We start from the raw sequence: 20,136 nt of genomic DNA, 5'->3' as shown, positions 1-20,136 counted from the left end.
GAGAACATCAAGGTTTATTTGAAAGGCTACTATCAATGAAAAATATGCATAAACCTAGTTCTATGAACTGCTGTCCATCATGGTTTGTTTACAATGCATTGTATGCATATTTGTCTTTATATCCTACGCCAAGTTTTTATTAAAACAGATTTTACCAATATGATTAAGTGCAGTTACCTACTTAACTGCAGTCTTTTCGAGCTTAGGTTCGATAGGACTGTCGTTTGCTGTTGTATATGCTGGCTTTATGCCAGCACGGCCGGCATAACGCCGGTGATCTTGTGCCAAATTGACATTCTTCGAATTACAGAAAAGATCCCATACTTACTGTACTTACTTTATACTTTAAGAGCTGTTTTCTTGGTCCTACCACACGCTTTCCCTGTGCCCTATACGATCTACAATATCTTGTCTTATACATTCTTAGGTATTTAGAGTATCATACAGTGTATTCCGTGTTATGATTGTCAAATATACTGTACATTATCGAAACACTTGGAAAACAGGAAATTCTTTCGTTTCTTCATGAAAATCTTAATATCTTCAGTTATTTGAATGCCACCCAAGTTTATTAAGCTGTTTTTCTTCCCAACACCATAAACTCAGTTTTATCTTTATTTGATTTGAGTTTTTTCACTGACACTGGTAAGAACTTTATTTAAAATTTCAGAATTTTCAGCGTCACAGTGTCATTTATGGAGAAGTTAAATTGAGTACCATCCGCAGTTAGTTTAAACTCCACTACATGCCTCTAATGGATCATATGATGAGTGAGTATCCTCTTCGTAAGCAGTTTCTGTCAACCAAGTAATCTTTTAGATATTCAAAATCTTAATCTTCAATTCCAATGGACCGTAAACCATTAAGTAGCAGTTCATGCACAACGGTATCAAAAGCAGCACAAAGATCAAGCAATATTAAGATACCATCTTTGTTCTCATCCATCATTTCCAGCATCTCGTTTACAATATAGTAAATAGCTCTCTCTCTCTCTCTCTCTCTCTCTCTCTCTCTCTCTCTCTCTCTCTCTCTCTCTCTCTCTCTCTCTCTCTCTCTCTGTATGGTGATTGATTTTATGGCAATGTTTCGATCAAGTGGCGAACCAATATTTTAAGAATTACATATTCTAGCACTTTTGAAATATATTCAAGATTCAATTCTAATTCCCGATAATCTACAGTACTTTTCAGAACCGGTGTAACTATGGCCATTTTCTCAGATTTAGGAAACTTACACTCATCGATACCATTTACTATTCATGTAATTATGTCGGCAAGACTAGAAAGGTTTTCTACTGCAATTACTTCGGATATTGGCATAGGATCAATGGCACAATTTGTTTTATTTGCTCTCTTAATAATCCTGGTGACTTCATCTTTTGTTGTATTATTAAATCTCATAATCTTATCTGTGTATTTGGTACAGTATCAATTTGATATGAAATATCTTTAAATTACCTAATTATATTTTCTATTCTGGTTTTAAAAATTCTTGAAATTTATTAGCCAGTTCTTGGTTACTATAGCCTTTACCCATTGGTAGTTTTTTTTTTCACATTTACACTGCCCATTACACTAATAAGGAGACGATATAACTAATTTTATTCTGTTTTTTTTTTCTCTCTCTTTAGTAGGTAAATATGTTGGCACAGTACGGTTTTGCATTTTAACAAAGTTGTTAACCGAGTCTACTTTCTTTACGTCTTGTTTTCATTAAAGTCTCGCCATCGAACCAAGATCTATCCATAACTGATATAGTATTTCCCATCAGTGGACACAATATGGTATCAACCGTATCATATTCCTTTTTTCTCTCTATAATATATAATCTTAAAGCAATAAATACGTATAGAGCCTAATACGTTGGTTGTTATGGCCACAGGAAACGTTGATAACAATTTATTTTCGTTGTAACACTATCATTAAATACACAAGGAGAGAAGGTTGATTTATTTCTAAAGCTTATTTTCTTTAGCACTGCTCATTTCTGTAAAGTTAGTCTAAAAGTTGTGCACTGAAGAAATAGTACACTTCTCTTCAACATTAATATCTAATACAACATAATTCATTCACCACTTAAAAACTATAAGTCCAGCGTATGCCCAGTCAAAGTTGTTGCACAATTAACGTTATTAATCAATTGGTATGATTCCAATGACTCATATTAAAGACTGAAACGTTAAGATTTGATGCGTCATCCATCCACAGATTGAAATCACAAATAGCTAATTTCGTTTTTGTTTTAATTCTGTCAATCATCTCAATGAGCACACCGAACTCCTCAAATAAGAGATATTTGTATTTTTCCTCGGAGGTTTGTAAACTATAACGATAGATTTTTCCCTTACGTGTGTAAAGTTTATTTCTGTATATTTAAAAATTTACACTCATCCTTTTTATCATCTTAGGATTAGAACAGCGTTTGAGAACGAAAAACATAACTCACCCCCCCCCCCCTGTAAGTTTTCCTTTCTCGGAATATGAAAGAAAGCATGTATATTGGTGGACATTTGAATATTCCAGCAATTTTTGCCTTGTCGAAGTTAATTAGTCATGTTTTAGATAATACTACACGTCGAAACATTTCTCATTTACCAATTCTCTCATTTGATTGATACATTATTATTTAATTTCTCTGATCGAACGACTTTGGTATAATGGTTAGGCCTACCTCTGATCTTTCATGTTGGTCACACATGCCAATTTTGACCGTACCCAGTGTTGCTTAACTTCTCTGCCCTTGTAAATGTTTTGTTTACTAACTATTCTCTGCATAACTCGTGCTTTAAGATATCTATAGTCCTATTTTTTTTCTTCTCGTCTTTTTAAGAATTGTCTCTTTCAAGGATATTAGCTTTTTGTTTACAATAATGATTAAATCATGCCGTTCTCTTGGTACTTTTGGTTTATTTCTTCCCATCCAAATGTGTTGATCCATCCTTGCTAGGCGTGGATATTTTAAGGCCTCTCTCTCTCTCTCTCTCTCTCTCTCTCTCTCTCTCTCTCTCTCTCTCTCTCTCTCTCTCTCTCAGCAACAAGAGAAGCGCCCTGCAAAACTATTCTTGTAACATTATGTTTTAAGAGATCATTTACTAAGCCATGTAGGTCTATAAATCACTACCTAATTACTTGAGAAAAAATATAATTACCTCCTGACGTAATCCCTAAATCAATTCCTTGTTTGGCTTAGCATGATCAACTCTTATTTGATCAGAGTGAATGGCTAAACACCGAAAGAAAATCGTTTAAAATAGTTTAGTCTCCCAACCGAAACCAGATGTTTTGAACATTACAGTCGAGATACAGAGACAACCAGATTCCCGGGACCATCTGTTGGGGGATTTAATGACGTTGAGAAGTCGGATTTAATGACTTTTGCTTTCTATATATTGATGTTGATCGTAGATGCGGTCATTATTAATAATAACTGGCTAGCTAATAACCGGTCTACTCTCTCTTTCGACGGTAACGAATAGTTTCCACATACATGCTACACAATATCTCTGTGCGGTTGCATGTAAATTGGGGTACATATATATATATATATATATATATATATATATATATATATATATATATATATATATATATATATATATGTATATATATATATATATATATATATATATATATATATATATATATATATATATATATATATTCATTCGACCTTGTTAGTCACACTGTACAGCAGGGTCGACCGCTCCAGTCAGCGTTTTTTTTTTATATCTATTCCTTGCTTTTTCTTCACGTCTCACCTAACACATCCCTCCGCACCACATACACCCATCTGATGCCACACAACTCCTCGCAACCACTAACATGTTCTTAGCTCCTCTCTTATTATATGACCATAGTATCTCAGATGAACTTCCCTAGCCTTTTCCTTATATTACATACATCACATATTCTTACATCTTGACGCTCACTCCTTTCTGGTAGTGATATTCCAGCAATCCATCTCACCATCCTCATCTCGGTTCTTTCCAACAGACCCTCCTCTTTCCTCTAAGTATCCACATATCTACTCCATATAATAGTAGGCCTACTGGTTTCAAATGTGGGATGGATAGCTCCGTATATTAATATAATTTACTAAAGGGAAAACTATGCTATTTTTAACAATAAAGGTTCATTGCGTCCGTAGGCAAGGAAATGCAAAAATTGTACAGAATACTGAAAATGATGGTATTTTTTAAATAATCAATATGCCAAAAGTTGTAAGAGGTTTTTAAGATATAATGTTTTGAGACAAATCCTCACAAGATACAGTGAATGACATCGGGATTGATTTGGTGTTACAGCAGGTATCAATAGTACTAAAAGGTGTTAATACCATCCTCTTACACTGAATGACGCAATTTGTAAATGCTGAAGGAAGTCGATTTGGTTGTGGGGGATCTGGTTGCAGTTATATCGAAATTAGCTGTTACAATTTGATCGTTGGTTGTTAAATTTTAAGCTTTACTTAGGATATATGTTAGATTTTTTTTCTTCAATTAAGTTGATTAAACGAATTACGTTACGTTAGCTACTGCACAACTTTAGGCCTTTAGACTCTTGAGCTACTGTACTTAGGCCTACATCCAAGCTTTTTCTTCCAAAAGCGGAGAGAGGCTAACCAAAAGAGAATGGTAGATGCATTGATTTTTTTAACGTATTTGCAACATTATTATTATTATTATTATTATTATTATTATTATTATTATTATTATTATTAATTATGACTACTTTACACTAGCAAATGTTTATGACACGAGAGTTGAAATATTTCTGAGCACGTGTTTTTAATACACTTTACGTTGTAAATATTTAAAAAAAATCTTCTTTCAATTAGTTTGATGTTTTGAATTCACTTTCCCAATAGGGATTTTATTTATATCTAACACATTGAAACCCAAAGTAATTATCAGAGGAACTTATTAAACTTGAATGTTAATGAAGATCATCGTCCCAGATCATATCTCTTGGCTTAACTGCAAATTACCTTAATGAATTATCAAAATTAATCCTATTTATTTTTTTTGTTGGTGTATATTAATTTGATTTATCTTCACCTATAGACTTTCCCGTTTTAACGCAACCTTTATCTTCTTTTAGTTAAGTAGAAGAGACTCTTTAGCTATGGTAAGCAGCTTTTCTAGGAGAAGGACACTCCAAAATCAAACCATTGTTCTCTATTGTTGGGTAGTGCCATAGCCTCTGTACCATGGTCTTACACTGCCTTGGGTTAGAGTTCTCTTGCTTGAGGGTACACTCGGGCACACTTTTCTATCTAGTTTCTATTCCTCATGTTCTGTTAAAGTTTTTATAGGTTAAATAGGAAATATTTATTTTAATATTGTTACTATTCCTAAAATATTTTATTTTTCCTTATTTCCTTTCCTCACTAGGCTATTTTCCCTGTTGGGGCCCCTGGGCTTATAGCATCCTGCTTTTCCAACTAGGGTTGTAGCTTAGCATTTAATAATAATAATAATAAGTGTGCGCGCGAGCAGTTAGGTGATAGCTGTGAGACAAGACTGCGTTTTTGCAACTGACTATGTTTCTATGCAGGAGAATATTATTATTATTATTATTATTATTATTATTATTATTATTATTATTATTATTATTATTATTATTATTATTTGCTAAGCTACAACCCTAGTTGGAAAAGCAGGATGCTATAAGCCCGGGGGCTCCACCAGGGAAAGTAGCCCTGTAAGGAAAGGGAAAAAGGAAAAAATAAAATATTTTAACCCTTTCTTTAAGAACAGTAACAACATTAAAATAGATATTTCCTATATAAACCATTAAAACTTTAACAAACCTAATGGAAGAGAAATGTGATAGACTAGTGTGCCCAAGTGTACCCTCAGGCGAGAGAGCTCTAACCCAAGACAGTGGAAGACCATGATACAGAGGCTATGGCACTACTCAAGACTAAAGAACAAAGGTTTGAATTTGGAGTGTCCTCCTAGAAGAGCTGCTTACCATAGCTAAAGTCGCTCTTCTACCCTTACCAAGAGGAAAGTGGCCACTGAACAATTAGAGTGCAGCAGTTAACCCCTTGAGAAAAGAAGACGTGTTTGGTAATCTCGGTGTTGTCAGGTGTATGAGGACATGGGAGAATATGTAAAGAATAGGCCAGACTATTCGGTGTATGTGTAGGCAAAGGGAAAATGAACCCTGACCAGAGAGAAGAATCCAATCTAGCACTGTCTGGCCAGTCAAAGGACCCCATAACTCTCTAGTGGTAGTATCTCAACGGGTGGCCGTTCCAAACAAGTACGGTACAAAAATTCGAAAATAATGATTCAAGTACATACAACAATAAACAGGTTATCAGTGCAAGGGGTGAGTGATATCGATAATGTACAAAAAAAAAAAAAATACCGTTACAGTGTACGAGCGTGTGATACACGTACATAAGATATTTTCCGTTGAGTTTCTAGCGAGAGAGAGAGAGAGAGAGAGAGAGAGAGAGAGAGAGAGAGAGTTTGCCGTGATTATTATGGGCCTTTTTCCTCTTTTCCTGCTATTAAACTTGGTTAAGAAAAGTCTAGTTTTGTGTTCATGGGTTTCTGTCCTGTCTAATGCCTGTGTTGAAACACCTTATAAACTGTTGCACCTTGTGATTTATATATCAAATGTGTATGAGAATTCTGGTCATATTGCAATGGCGGGAACACTATTACAAGTCCATATCAATGTTTAATAGTAACCTTGTCTCGAAAATCGGATCACCTGTGGAACATAGTCAATTGATGATCTTAAAATTTACCTGTCATGAAAAGGAAAACATTTTGTTGATAATTATATAAATTACTTTTAAGGAATGTTGTGTAAACATTTACACCAAATTTCATAAGGTTACTTGGCAATATTACTTTCCTTGATCATTAGCATGGACTATGATTTTACAACGATTCTATTTTCGTCGACTTAAAACCGTTTTAACTGAAGCCGCAAGAAACGTGGCTTCGACTTGAGAACTTAAAATCAAAAGTTTCCAATTTTATTTTGAGAAATAACTCCATCAAATGGTTCTGCATAGCGAGTGTGCAATATTCGATCCTTTCGTAACTCTATTCAAAAGTAAGCCTACTTCGTATAGCATTGGCTCCCTGTTCGTAATTTTTTTTATCTTTTTATTAAAAAGTTAAATTACATATTCTTTACAATCACAATATTTACAGTATAATCACATTTAATTGCATTTTTCTATAAACAAATCCATCTAATTTAACAATTTACAACATCACACATCTTGATTTTAATTTTTAGTCGCTCAAAAACAATAATTTATATACTTTTTGGTGAACTTAGTATATTGCTACATGGGGTCGCTGACTCTTTAGCACTTCCGACGTGTCAACATAGCATCCAGCTTTATTATTTGACGAGTTTACATATCTTTTTGTGAATGGCGTTTCCGGCCACTTGTAGCGTTCTGTGTTAATGCCGTTTACGGTCCATTCAGAAAAGCAGGGATTTCGTAAGTGCTATAACAGGAGTGAAAATGTATTTTTTAGTGCAATGTTATTTACTATTATCTCCTCTCTTGTGGGGATGGGGTGGGCTTGCCGTTAGCACACCTCACGCTATTACATTGTAGGCATGACCATATATACCTAGGCCGTGGGTATGACGAGATCTGTAAAATCCCTTTCGGCCGTTCGCACTTCAGCCGTCTGTTTAACCGTTGCTTTTGTTTCTTTTCTTCCATATTTTCGTCAAACTTTTACTTTACAGTGCAACTTCTGCGTTATCATCTTGCTGTATTTCGGCGATGAATAACCTCCTTACCCCAAGCACCAGGTTATATGGGACAAATAACGTAATTTTAATTTATGCTTATTTACCCTTTTGTAAACATCGCTGGAAGTAAACATACCCGTCTTGTGTATTTATAAAAGTATCCCATAATAATAATAATAATAATAATAATAATAATAATAATAATAATAATAATAATATATTCTAGGTAATCTACAAACTGCAATTTTGAATATAAAAGTAGACGATTAACTTTTTTTTTTTTTGCATTTGTTCGTATTATGTTTCCTTAGATTGTTGAAGTACATATCATTATTATGCTTAAACTATAAAAATTCTATTCTTTTGACAGGGATAGAATATTTCCTTTCTCTTTACCTTATAATGTGATTTTAACTATTAAGTCTTAATTGTTTGTAGGCTTAACTTATCTGATAATTATTATTACTTGCTAAGTTACAACCATGGTTGAAAAAGCAGATTGCTATAAGCCCAAGGGCTCCAACAAGGAAAATAGCCTACTGATGAAAGGAAATAAGGAAAAAAATAAACTACAAGAGGAGTAATTAACAACTAGATTAAAACATTTTAAGAACAGTAAAAACATTCAAATAAATCTTTCCGATATAAACTATAAAAAGGTGAAGAGAAATAAGATAGAATAATGTGCCCTAGTGTACCCTCAAATTAGAGAATTCTCTCACATTTGATGGCCGTTTGGTTCTTCAACAAGTCCTTGTCCTATTTATTCTTATCCTTTCATTCACCCAGAGAACATTCTCATCCTTGCCGCATTCACCGTTTTCTCTTGTGCACTATATAGTTCATGTCTTTGCAATGTGCATAATTCCTACTGTTATCTTTACAAGGTGCTAAGGAAAACTTTAGATCTTGGTTTTATATGGCACGGTTCCCTAATCGCTCAGTAGGCCTACATCAGTTACTGTATTATCATAGTTTTCCTAAACTACTTCAAGTCAGTTTTATATATATATATATATATATATATATATATATATATATATATATATATATATATGCGATAACTATGCCGATATACATTTATCACACCTGTTTGTTAGATGAAATTTATAAGGACAGATTTTGACAATTATGCCAAGCTCCGCGTAGACCTATACTAGTGTTCTTCATTTTTTTTTGTCTACAGCTTTTAAAGATTTGTCTTCTTAGTAGTTTTCTCCGTCTAAACGAATTAATCTTGAGTGCACGCTGTGTTTTATCGACGTTTTTAGATCATTAATGGAATAATGGAAATAGAATATAGGCGGAAGTAAACATGTTCCATTAATTAATGTACAGTAGACTTCACGGGGAGCTAATGAGCCATCGAGTAACCCCTAATTATACTAATTATTATTCAAGAGTGACGAAAAGAATGTTTAACAAACATCATAGGTAACAATGTGCTTATATTGATAATGCTTACTACAGTAGAATAAGTAAAAAAATCATATGTAGTTCACAGCTGTCTTTTCAGCTCGCCTTGACGTGTACATAAATTTGTAAAGCCAACTGTATCTGAATGCTTCCATTATTATGAAACCTAAACCCCAAAACTAATATCCAAACGATGTAAAAACCTCAAATTTCACAGTAACTCTTAACTACTTACGTAATGAACCACCAGGTCTGAGATATCAACAAACGACTAGAGTAATTAGACAGATTAGTTTAACCTATTCTATTTTCACTGCGAGAGACATCTGTTAAACTTTAGACAACAGTCTGTCATGATATGTGAGATTCATTGTGTTGTTTAGTGTCATTAAATTAATCCATCTTTATTCCAACCTGGGATCTTTGATGTGACGTTATTAGATTCGCGGATAGTAGAATATTGATATTTTACTTTTAGTTTAAGGGCTGCTTATCTTTTTTTTTTATCTTTTTATTAAAAAGTTAGATTACATCTTCTTTACAATCACAATATTTACAGTATAATTACACTTAATTGCATTTTTCTATAAACAAATCCATCTATTTTAACAATTTACAACATCAAATCTTGATTTTAATTTTTAGTTACTCAAAAACAATAATTTATATACTTTTTGGGCTGCTTATCTGGTAATGTACAGCAAGGGAACCCTACTGTTTACAGGACCTCAACGGTCGCTTTATGATGTTCATTCTGGAGCATTTAACATTTCACAATGTGTATTGTTCGCTTACTGTTTGATCATCATTGTCAAAACACTCGCAGAATAAGTCTTTAGTTTCCTCTTGAAAGCCTTAATATCTTCAATTATTCGAATGTCTCGTGGGAGCCTTTTGTAAAGTCCTTGGGAAGCATATTCAATTTAAAGGCTCTATATCCTACAGTAGACGTGTAGGCCTAGCTAGGTTCTATTTGAAACCATCTTTAACTATTCTCGTGTCATTTGTTTGTAAGCATTTAAGCAAAATGATAAGCATGGAAAGTTCCTGTTATTTTGTAAAATAATATTTTGATATTCTGATATATTTGAGGAATAGTTTCGAATTACAATTAACAATATAGCAGATGCGCCCAATCTTAAAATACTTTTTTTTATAAAGTTAAATTACATATTCTTTACAATCACAATATTTACAGTATAATCACATTTAATTGCATTTTTCTATAAACAAATCCATCTAATTTAACAATTTACATCATCACACATCTTGATTTCAATTTTTAGTCACTCAAAAACAATAATTTATATACTTTTTGGTGAACATCTTAAAATACTGGACTATTCGTGAATGAGTTCGTATTGGCAGAAGGACGTTCTTCTTCCGAGCTTTTCCGCGGCCCACTTTTTCCGACTAAATTCGACAGATGTTCGTCTGCTGGAAGTAAGTATAGCATACTCTTCGTTACATTCTCCCTACATTTTCCACCCTCTCTGCTCCCCCTACCCCTTCCCTACAGTAAGAACAATACAATCCCCCTAGTGTAAGAAACTTCCCTCCACTCACTCCTCCCTCCATGCCTATAATACGAGTTACTCGCTGACATACTGACACAGACTTTTAGTGTACCTAAACGATATATATTTTTCTCATAATGCATAATTGAGGTTTATTTCAAGGTCTTTCAAGTCACTTTTTATGTAGCCTGTTGTTAAAAACGAATATATATATATATATATATATATATATATATATATATATATATATATATATATATATATATATATATATATATATATATATATATATATGTGTGTGTGTGTGTGTGTGTGTGTGTGTGTGTGTGTGTGTGTGTGTATAGGCGAGGATTTTCTTTGGTAATTACGTAAACTTGATTTAATATTGAAAGTATATCTGAAAGCAATTTTGGTATGGTTGATATTGATTCCATATCTTGTATTGTATTTAAGATTCCATTTCAAGAAAAAGTTATATCCTAAATTTGTAGTTTTCCATCAATATATTGATAATTATAACCCAATCTTGCCTGATGGTTACATGTCACTTTATTTAAAGAAAAATATAATATAATTGCAAAGACTAGAAACAGATCGTGACAGGCATTTACAAAAAAATAGACAATAAATCACTGATACACTACTCAAACGTATAGAGAAAAATATAATTTAATTAATTGCAAAGACTAGAAACAGATCGTGAGTCGTGACAGGCATTTGAAAAAAAAATAGACATTAAATCACCGATACACTACTCAAACGTATCATCGCATATGTCTCTCAATTTGTTAAATGAATGCGTGTAGGTTTTTATTAAAGAAAATAATTGCGAAAGTATTCACGTATGTACGCTTGCATTCACGCCATCTTTTTTCCCGCCATTGTCACTTCAAATCTGGATGGACTAGGCCACCACGACTCCGCGAGTCCGTGAGGGTCCTCCAGACAGTGTTGTCAGATAAGGGAATTTATTCCTAGATTTGGGGATATTTGCTGTCCGATGGGGATATTCTTTACTATTTTTATGAAGGAAAAACAAAGATGATCAAACCCTTATCTGTCGCAATTAGTTTATTTGCAATTTTATGAAGTATAGTGATTAATTTCTATATTAGTAATGCCTACATGATCAAGAGAAATTGTAATTTGTGGTAATGTATTAGTGGAAATGGAGATTTTTGTGTTGTTTTGGAGATATTTTCATTGAGATTTGGGGATTTCTACACTACCCCATCTGGCAACACTGCCTCCAGTTACAGTATCAGTAACTCCACCTGTAGTATCTCGTTGGTTATGGTGTCGAACGGTTCGGTATCAAAGGTAGTTCGTGTTCAAGTACCTGTAACTTGACCAATTCGGTATTTAGTCAATGAGTGTTATTTTCAAGAAAAAATACAATCATAAACACTGGAGGCTGAAAATAGAATTATATGATAAGTGAATCATGTAACAGAACATGGACTTAGATTTTTGTTTTTAAAGTTTGTCATAATTCTATGTGACGTGATTTTTCTCTAGTGCTAGTGTTCTATGAGGCTGTTCTTCAGTGGAGGAATTTATACTGCAAATCTGCTGGGAAATTATTTCTTTTAAAAGGCTATTACACAAATTGGAATCAACTATTTTTCTTATTTGCTTAGTTTAATCATCTAACTGGCTTGCTATGCCACATTTAACTACAAACCGCGACAATGACGGTAAGATTAGAGGATGATATAGGCTTAGGCAAATTCTATTGGCCTTGGGCCTAGGTAGGCCGGAGCTAGATGACGGCAAATACAGTATTAACGTGTCCAGGGGATAACCATAGTTACACAGTAGATATGTATTGTATACATGTGTATGAATGTAATCCATACGTAATTTATGTATGTGTTTATCTATCTATCTATCTATCTATCTATCTATATATATATATATATATATATATATATATATATATATATATATATATATATATATATATATATATATATATATATATAGTGTGTATGTATGTGTGCTTATTTTATCAACATGAATATTATTTTATGATTATAATGTGCATAATACTTCGTGTTGGTTACCAACAGTGCAATTTCCCGTAAGGCCAATTCGCCAATATTCACACGAACGAAAAATGTTATTAGTGTACCTTTTTTAAAATAGACTTGTTTCGTGAAAGCTTTATGAAAGGTCAGTAAAACAATTAATATACTGACCTCATCCAAAGATTAAATGTTCATTTTAAATCAAACACCATTTATTATTGATGGACATGTTTGTTTTATAAGCCTAATTATATCATCATCATACTTACTTATTTTATAAGTTCATTATTTGGTCCATGCAAGAGACTAGGCCTATGTCAATTACAATTTATGTTTAAAATCTTTTTGTTTTCACGTGCCATAGCTATTTCTGTACCCTTGGATTTCTTTCCAATTGATGTAATAACCTCCTTCCAATATCCGCTGCCTCTTTTCGTATTTGCACGTTCCCGTCGGAGGGTAGCTCCGTCAGTGCACGGTGCACCTCAAGGTGTGCCCGTAGGTATTGCTTAAAGGTATGCATGCAGCGTCCTTTTGGCCCCTATCTGCACTATAACTATTTAGACGCTTACTGTATTTTGCCTCCCATGAAAATGACTGGGGTTCCCTTTATACACATGGGCAATGAATGGCCTGCCAGGCCCCAGTGCTTGACCTGCTGGCCAAAATTCAGATTCATTCCGTTGGTTCTTGTTCCCAAGTGTGTTCTTGGAGGTCTTTTTAATTATATATCGAAAGATATGGTTGTAGAGAAAGGTAAGCGAGGTGGAATTTCGAATTAATGTGGAAATGGGTGAAAATATGAGTCTAAATGTAATTATGATAAACGAGTTTGTTATGAAGGAAGTAAGCTCTGATCAGGGCAAATTGATGAAATAATGGCCAGGGTTAAACACAGGGTGGTGCAATTTTTTTTTCTTCATAGAGAGGTAAGCGGAGGGAATTAAGAGTAGGTGGTAAGTTGAAGAAATGAAGGGCCAGTATTTTTTCCTTTTTGAGTAACCATGATGGAAGAGAAGATTCTTCACATGTACACAGATGGCAGTCTAAAAGAAAGAGAGAGAGGGGGGGGGGGAAGAAAGTGTGCTAGAACTTCAGGGAGAAAAGATTGTGGAGAAGTAAATGGTTACAGAAAATTTTGTAAAAAGAGAGATACAGTCTGAAATGAATGCATATAGAATCTACACAGAATAACAGAAGTGGGAATAGTTAGTGTTAGGTTGACATTGCTTGTAAAAGTAACCTCTGAAGATGTAAGTAAAACAGTTAAGATATTAAAGAATGTTAAAACACCAAAAGTTTATAGGTATTCCAAATTGAATGCTATAGCATAGGCCTAGTCGGAAGACTGATTGAATGACTGGCCTGGTATAGCAAGGTGTTGAAGCAATGATCGAGAGGCATGCAAATTGGATGCTATAGCATAGGCCTAGTCGGAAGAGTGATTGAATGGCTGCCCTGGTATAGCAAGGTGTTGAAGCAATGATCGAAAGGCATGCAAATTGGATGATATAGCATAGGCCTAGTCGGAAGACTGATTGAATGACTGGCCTGGTATAGCAAGGTGTTGAAGCAATGATCGAGAGACATGCAAATTGGATGATATAGCATAGGCCTAGTCGGAAGAGTAATTGAATGACTGCCCTGGTATAGCAAGGTGTTGAAGCAATGATCGAAATGCATGCAAATTGGATGATATAGCATAGGCCTAGTCGGAAGACTGATTGAATGAATGGCCTGGTATAGCAAGGTGTTGAAGCAATGATCGAGAGACATGCAAATTGGATGATATAGCATAGGCCTAGTCAGAAGACTGATTGAATGACTGGCCTGGTATAGCAAGGTGTTGAAGCAATGATCAAGAGGCATGATGGTTCCTTATGTACACTTTGTAAAGGTAGTAGTGTAGTATACTGCAAGAATCGGAGGGGTGTATCTGTAAATGTATACTGTAGGATATAGATTGATGAAGTAGGATACGCTGCTGAAGGATTGATAAGGGATGAGTAGTGTGGTCTTATACAGCATAGTTTACGGGGAAAGGGCATATACTGAAACGTTTATACAGAGGAAATGAAAAACTACGTAGTCTACAAAATTGTAGAAAAGGGCTTGTGATAGAATAGTTGATGAACGGTTTATTATTATTACAAGCCAAGCTTCAACCATAGTTGGAAAAACAGAATGATGTAAACCCATTAGGGAAAGCAGACCAGTTCAGGATAAAGAAAATGAAGTAAAGAATGATATTTAAAATGTAGTTAGTAATAATATAAACACGTCTTTTTACTGAAAAGATATAAGTGATGGTTTTAAAAATAAAGACCAAATATTAAAATAGAGAAAAAAGTAAGGGAAAGGCATCTTCCTGAAAAGTCACTTGGTATCATTGGTTCGTCTAAGAAGTCAACCCAACGCATTTAAAGGAAAAAAAACCAGGAAATGAAAATTGATAGGAAAATTAGATTGGGTATACTCTCAAGCAAGAGAACTCTGACCCAAAACTGTGTAGGTCTATAGCAATACTAAGGAGCATTTGTTTGATTTTGGAGTTCCGTAGAAAAGCTGCTTATTATAGAAAATAATCTGATACTCCTATCACATAGCCAAATAGAAATCGAATAAATACAATATCAAACCGTATAAGTGATAGAGTAAGGTGCAGAGTGCTCGGTGTCGTCATATAAATGAGAAAATAGGAGAATATGAAAGGAATATATAAGACAATTTGATATGTTTCGGCATAAGAAATAGTTGTACTAGAGATGGATCCATCGTCAGTATATTTATTATCATTATCATTATTATCACTATTAGTTAAATTACAACCCTAGTTGGAAAAGCTGGTTGCTATAGGCCTAAGGGTTCCAAGAGGGAAAATAGCCCAGTGAGGAAAGGAAGTAAGGAAAAGCATTTTTTAAGAAGAGTAACAACATTAAACTAAATATCTCCTATATAAACTGCAAACACTAACGAAATAAGAGGAAGAGTAAGAAGACAGAACAGCAATTCCTTAAAGGATCCAGTAACTTCTTGCGACCAGTGGATGGCTGATACCGTGGCCAATCTGATATTTATAAAGGATAACAACGAGTTATTAAAGGATTTATGATGAATGTGACCAAAGGTGTGAGACTGGTGTAGAAGTGAGAGGACGATGGAGCGAGGTGATTAGTTAAAGGCAAAACATTTTCGATGTAGGTGCAAAAGTTGTGACATGTTAAGATATTATATAAATTTGATATGAAATTTTAATTATTATAAACGGTAGCCTACTGTTGATAATGGAAGTTTTCAGCTCACTTGGTTCATTCTTGTTCAGTTTTTAATATATGTAGCTGTTATTATGTTTTGCTGTCCATAGTAAAATCCACTTTTAGTTAAGTAAAATTAATGGTTTTTTTAGTTGCGTTTTCAGTAATTGATGATAAAAAAATAATGAGGAAGATGACGATGACATTAAAGGCATTAAATACAACTGACAATAATGTTAATAGACCTCGAAACTGTCTGACACAAATTTTGTCGAACTAGCAACTCACTCTTAAGATGCTGCGCGAACGCTTGGATGTTTTAGCCTCATTAGAAGTCCCGCCACCAGATGGTGTAGAATGCCATGCAATGTAAAGAGAGTTGGCCCTTATGAGGCGGTCGGTTTGGCGAATAAGAACAAGGTATAGCGTTTGGGGGGTGGGGATTGAAGACTGGCAAATAAATTCTTAGGGTGCCATGTTAATTCTCTCACCAATTTAATGGAAAGCTTAAGTGGGTAATTTGTGTATTTGCGGTTGTCGAGAGACGCCGGTTTCGAACTGTATTGTAATTGGACACTTTCAAGTTTGTTGATCTTTATTGAGATGTGTAGCCCAGTCCTTTGCTTTTTATTGATTGGTTCTATTGTTTTAATTGAAGATTTGTGATTACTTTTGCCATGTTCGGTGAGATAAATGAGTAATTATAGACTCTGAAAGAAGAAATAAATTAGCTCCTCGTTACAGTGTATCGAATATCAGTTACATCGATCAATATCATTGTATTTCCAATGTATTTATTGCATTAAGAACCTTAATTACAGAAGAGTAATTTTACTCAAGTGTTCGAACGTGATTTCCCGAGTAAGAAAAAAACTATCTAAAACGTTATTTTAGTTCTCTCTCTCTCTCTCTCTCTCTCTCTCTCTCTCTCTCTCTCTCTCTCTCTCTCACACACACAACCTGTTCATGTTTACCGGAAATGATGCAGCGGCTGTTGATCCAATGTATCAGATGGTATACTCCAAGATAAACAAGAAGTTTTCATACATCGTCATCTTCGACTAGAAATATTTTCTAACATCTGTTATTTTTATAACATCAATATAAATTTCTATTGAATAAAATTTCATTTATCTCAGTGACTCACGACATAATATTTCCTAGACTACTCATTTTAATTACGATGTCATTTGCACAGTTATCACAAATTATTCAGTTTGCGCTAGGGAGAGATAGATGAAGAGGAAGGAGGTTAAGTGTTGGGAGGGAGGGTGATGTCCGATACATCTGTTACGGTTTCATTGTACAGGAAACCAGGTAAGAGGAAGATCGTTTCGTCGTACATTACACCCAGACCACAATAGGCCACATTCACACGCACAATCAAACTAGAGTCAACTCATTTAACATGTACGTTTAGTCGGTCTCTCGTACTGTACATGTGTACGCGCCAGGGTTGCCAGGTTGGCCTTTTTTCTGGCCGGAAATCTCAAAATTTGTCCCTTTTTCGCCCTAGATACCTAAATTTGGCTTTTTAAAAATTGGTTAGCTTTAAAGGATATATTTTCGGCCTTTTTTTCTAATAGGTTGGCCTTTTAAAGCTGCAGTTGACCAGACGTTGGCCTTTTCTCAAATGGAAAACCTGGCAACACTGGTACGCGCTTACGTACATGAACCGCTCAGGTTTTCCTGGCTTTGTTGATTGTTTTCCGTATTTATAGCTGCATATTGTAAGTATACGGATATGTGTTTTGCCTGTTGCTATGATTATTGTATGATTTACACATGTTAATGAACTCGTATGAGTGTGTGCACATTTGAAATATAGTATTTATGTATATGAGTACACGCTTATCACTTACTAGTAATGAATCAATGAATCTGAGTTTGCAGTAATTTAGGACTCTTTTCCTTCCGCAGATGGATTTAAACGACTAGGCATACACACACACACACACACACACAAACACACACACACACACACACACATATATATATATATATATATATATATATATATATATATATATATATATATATATTATATATATATATATATATATATATATATATATATATATATATATATATATATATATATATATATATATATATATATATATATGTACAGTGTATGTACGTGCATGTCCCACGTACGGTACAATGTAGACTTGATACTGGAAGAATGGAAGTGATTAGTCCGCATAGGGATGTGACCTAGGATAATAATACTATTTTTCCTCCAAGGATGTGACGGATGATAGTAGAATGAGAGAGAACTCAGTCCCACAATAAGTAAAGCAAGGGAGGTAGCGGGATGTTTAGAAAGAGAATTGGGTTGTCATGGTTGAAATATATGACGGAAATGTTTATCTCTCCTTTTTGAAGGTGAAGTTTGGATTTTGAATGAAAAAAAAAATAGGCTGACGCTTTTGAGGAAAATTGATTGCATATCTCATACGACATTAGAAGAATTAGAAGGATGAAAAATGTATAGATACGTAAAAGATTGTTGGTGAAAAAACCGATCAGAATATTTTGAGAGTGTTTGGTGTCTGACTGTAATTTGAATTAGAATGAAAAACAAATGTGGTTTTATGGCAAGATTTCGTGAAATGTATGACGGAAATGTTTATCTCTCCTTTTTGAAGGTAAAGTTTGGATTTTGAATGAAAAGGAAAAATAGGTTGAGGATAATTGATTGCACATCTCATACGACATTAGAAGAATTAAAAGGATGAAAAATGTATAGATACGTAAAAGATTGTTGGTGAAAAAACCGATCAGAATGTATTGAGATTGTTTAGTGTCTGACTCTAATTTGAATCATAATGAAAAACAAATGTGGTTTTATGGCAAGATTTCGTGTTTCCGGTAATTAAGTAATTAAAAGTAAATTACCCGTTTCATCTTTAACTTATACCATTTAAAGTCGCCAATATACCGTAAAAGATTTCTTTTATTGCTTTTTTAAACAAGTATACCAAGCATTGACTTTGTATATCAACTTTAATTTGTATACTTATGTTCGTTTACTTACATGTATAATTAAGGTTGCATGCAATATTGAATATGTGTATAATTATCGTGTTTATGTATAATTGAATACATTTAAATTTGTTTCAGAATTAATTTATGGCCACCGTTGCCTGCCCATATTTCAAATTTATAAATTTATTCAGCTTTTCTGCCGACGTTACAAGGTGATATTTTCGAAAGGAATATTCAAACCTCATCGACCTAGTTCTCGAATGAAAATAAAAGTTTCTCTTTCCGTGCAACACACCTAACGCGTGTTGACCGCCCACAACTTTGAAATTTCAAGTTACGGTTTAAGAAGAAAAAGCTCTTTCTCGGTGAAACTTTAGACAGTTTGGTCTTCGCTGAAGATTTTCGTTTGAGATTACAAACGTTATGTATTGTAATAATGGTTTTGAAAAAAAATTCCAAGTTACGGTTTAAGAAAAATCTCTCTCTCGGTGAAATTTTAGACAGTTTGGTCTTCGCTGAAGATTTTCGTTTGAGATTACAAACGTTATGTATTGTAATAATGGTTTTGTAAAAGTATACAATCTGTTATTTTGAATAGCAGTTGTATGTGATAGTATATATTGTTGTTTTAATGCATTTCGAAAATAGTTCATCACTGACCATTACTTCACTCTCCTCGATCTTAAGCCTGAACATACCCCCCCCTCTCTCTCTCTCTCTCTCTCTCTCTCTCTCTCTCTCTCTCTCTCTCTCTCTCTCTCTCTCTCTCTCTCTCCAAAATGTGTAACTATTGATATGTCACAATAACCTCGTTTGGTAACGCACTAACATATATGATTTAATATCGGTATGGGGACAATATAGCAATTATTTTTTTGCTAATGTATTGATATAATGCAAATGAAAAGGGCTCCCGGATGGGTTTAGTGACCAAGAACTGGCTAATAGATTTCTAGAATTACTTGAAAACAAAATAGAAAATATGATAGAGTCATTTACAGATATTCCATATCAGATTGGTGCTGTACCAGATACACGGATAAAATTATTATTATTATCATTATTATTATTATTATTATTATTATTATTATTATTATTATTATTATTATTATTATTATTACTTGCTGAGCTACAACCCTACTTGGAAAAGCAGGATGCTATAAGCCCAGGGGCCCCAACAGGGAGA

The sequence above is a fragment of the Palaemon carinicauda genome, chromosome 26, assembly GCF_036898095.1.
Source record: "Palaemon carinicauda isolate YSFRI2023 chromosome 26, ASM3689809v2, whole genome shotgun sequence".
NCBI classification, from domain to species: Eukaryota; Metazoa; Arthropoda; class Malacostraca; order Decapoda; family Palaemonidae; genus Palaemon; species Palaemon carinicauda.
The sequence above is the reverse complement of the archived record's forward strand: the minus strand, read 5'-3'. Positions refer to the sequence as shown.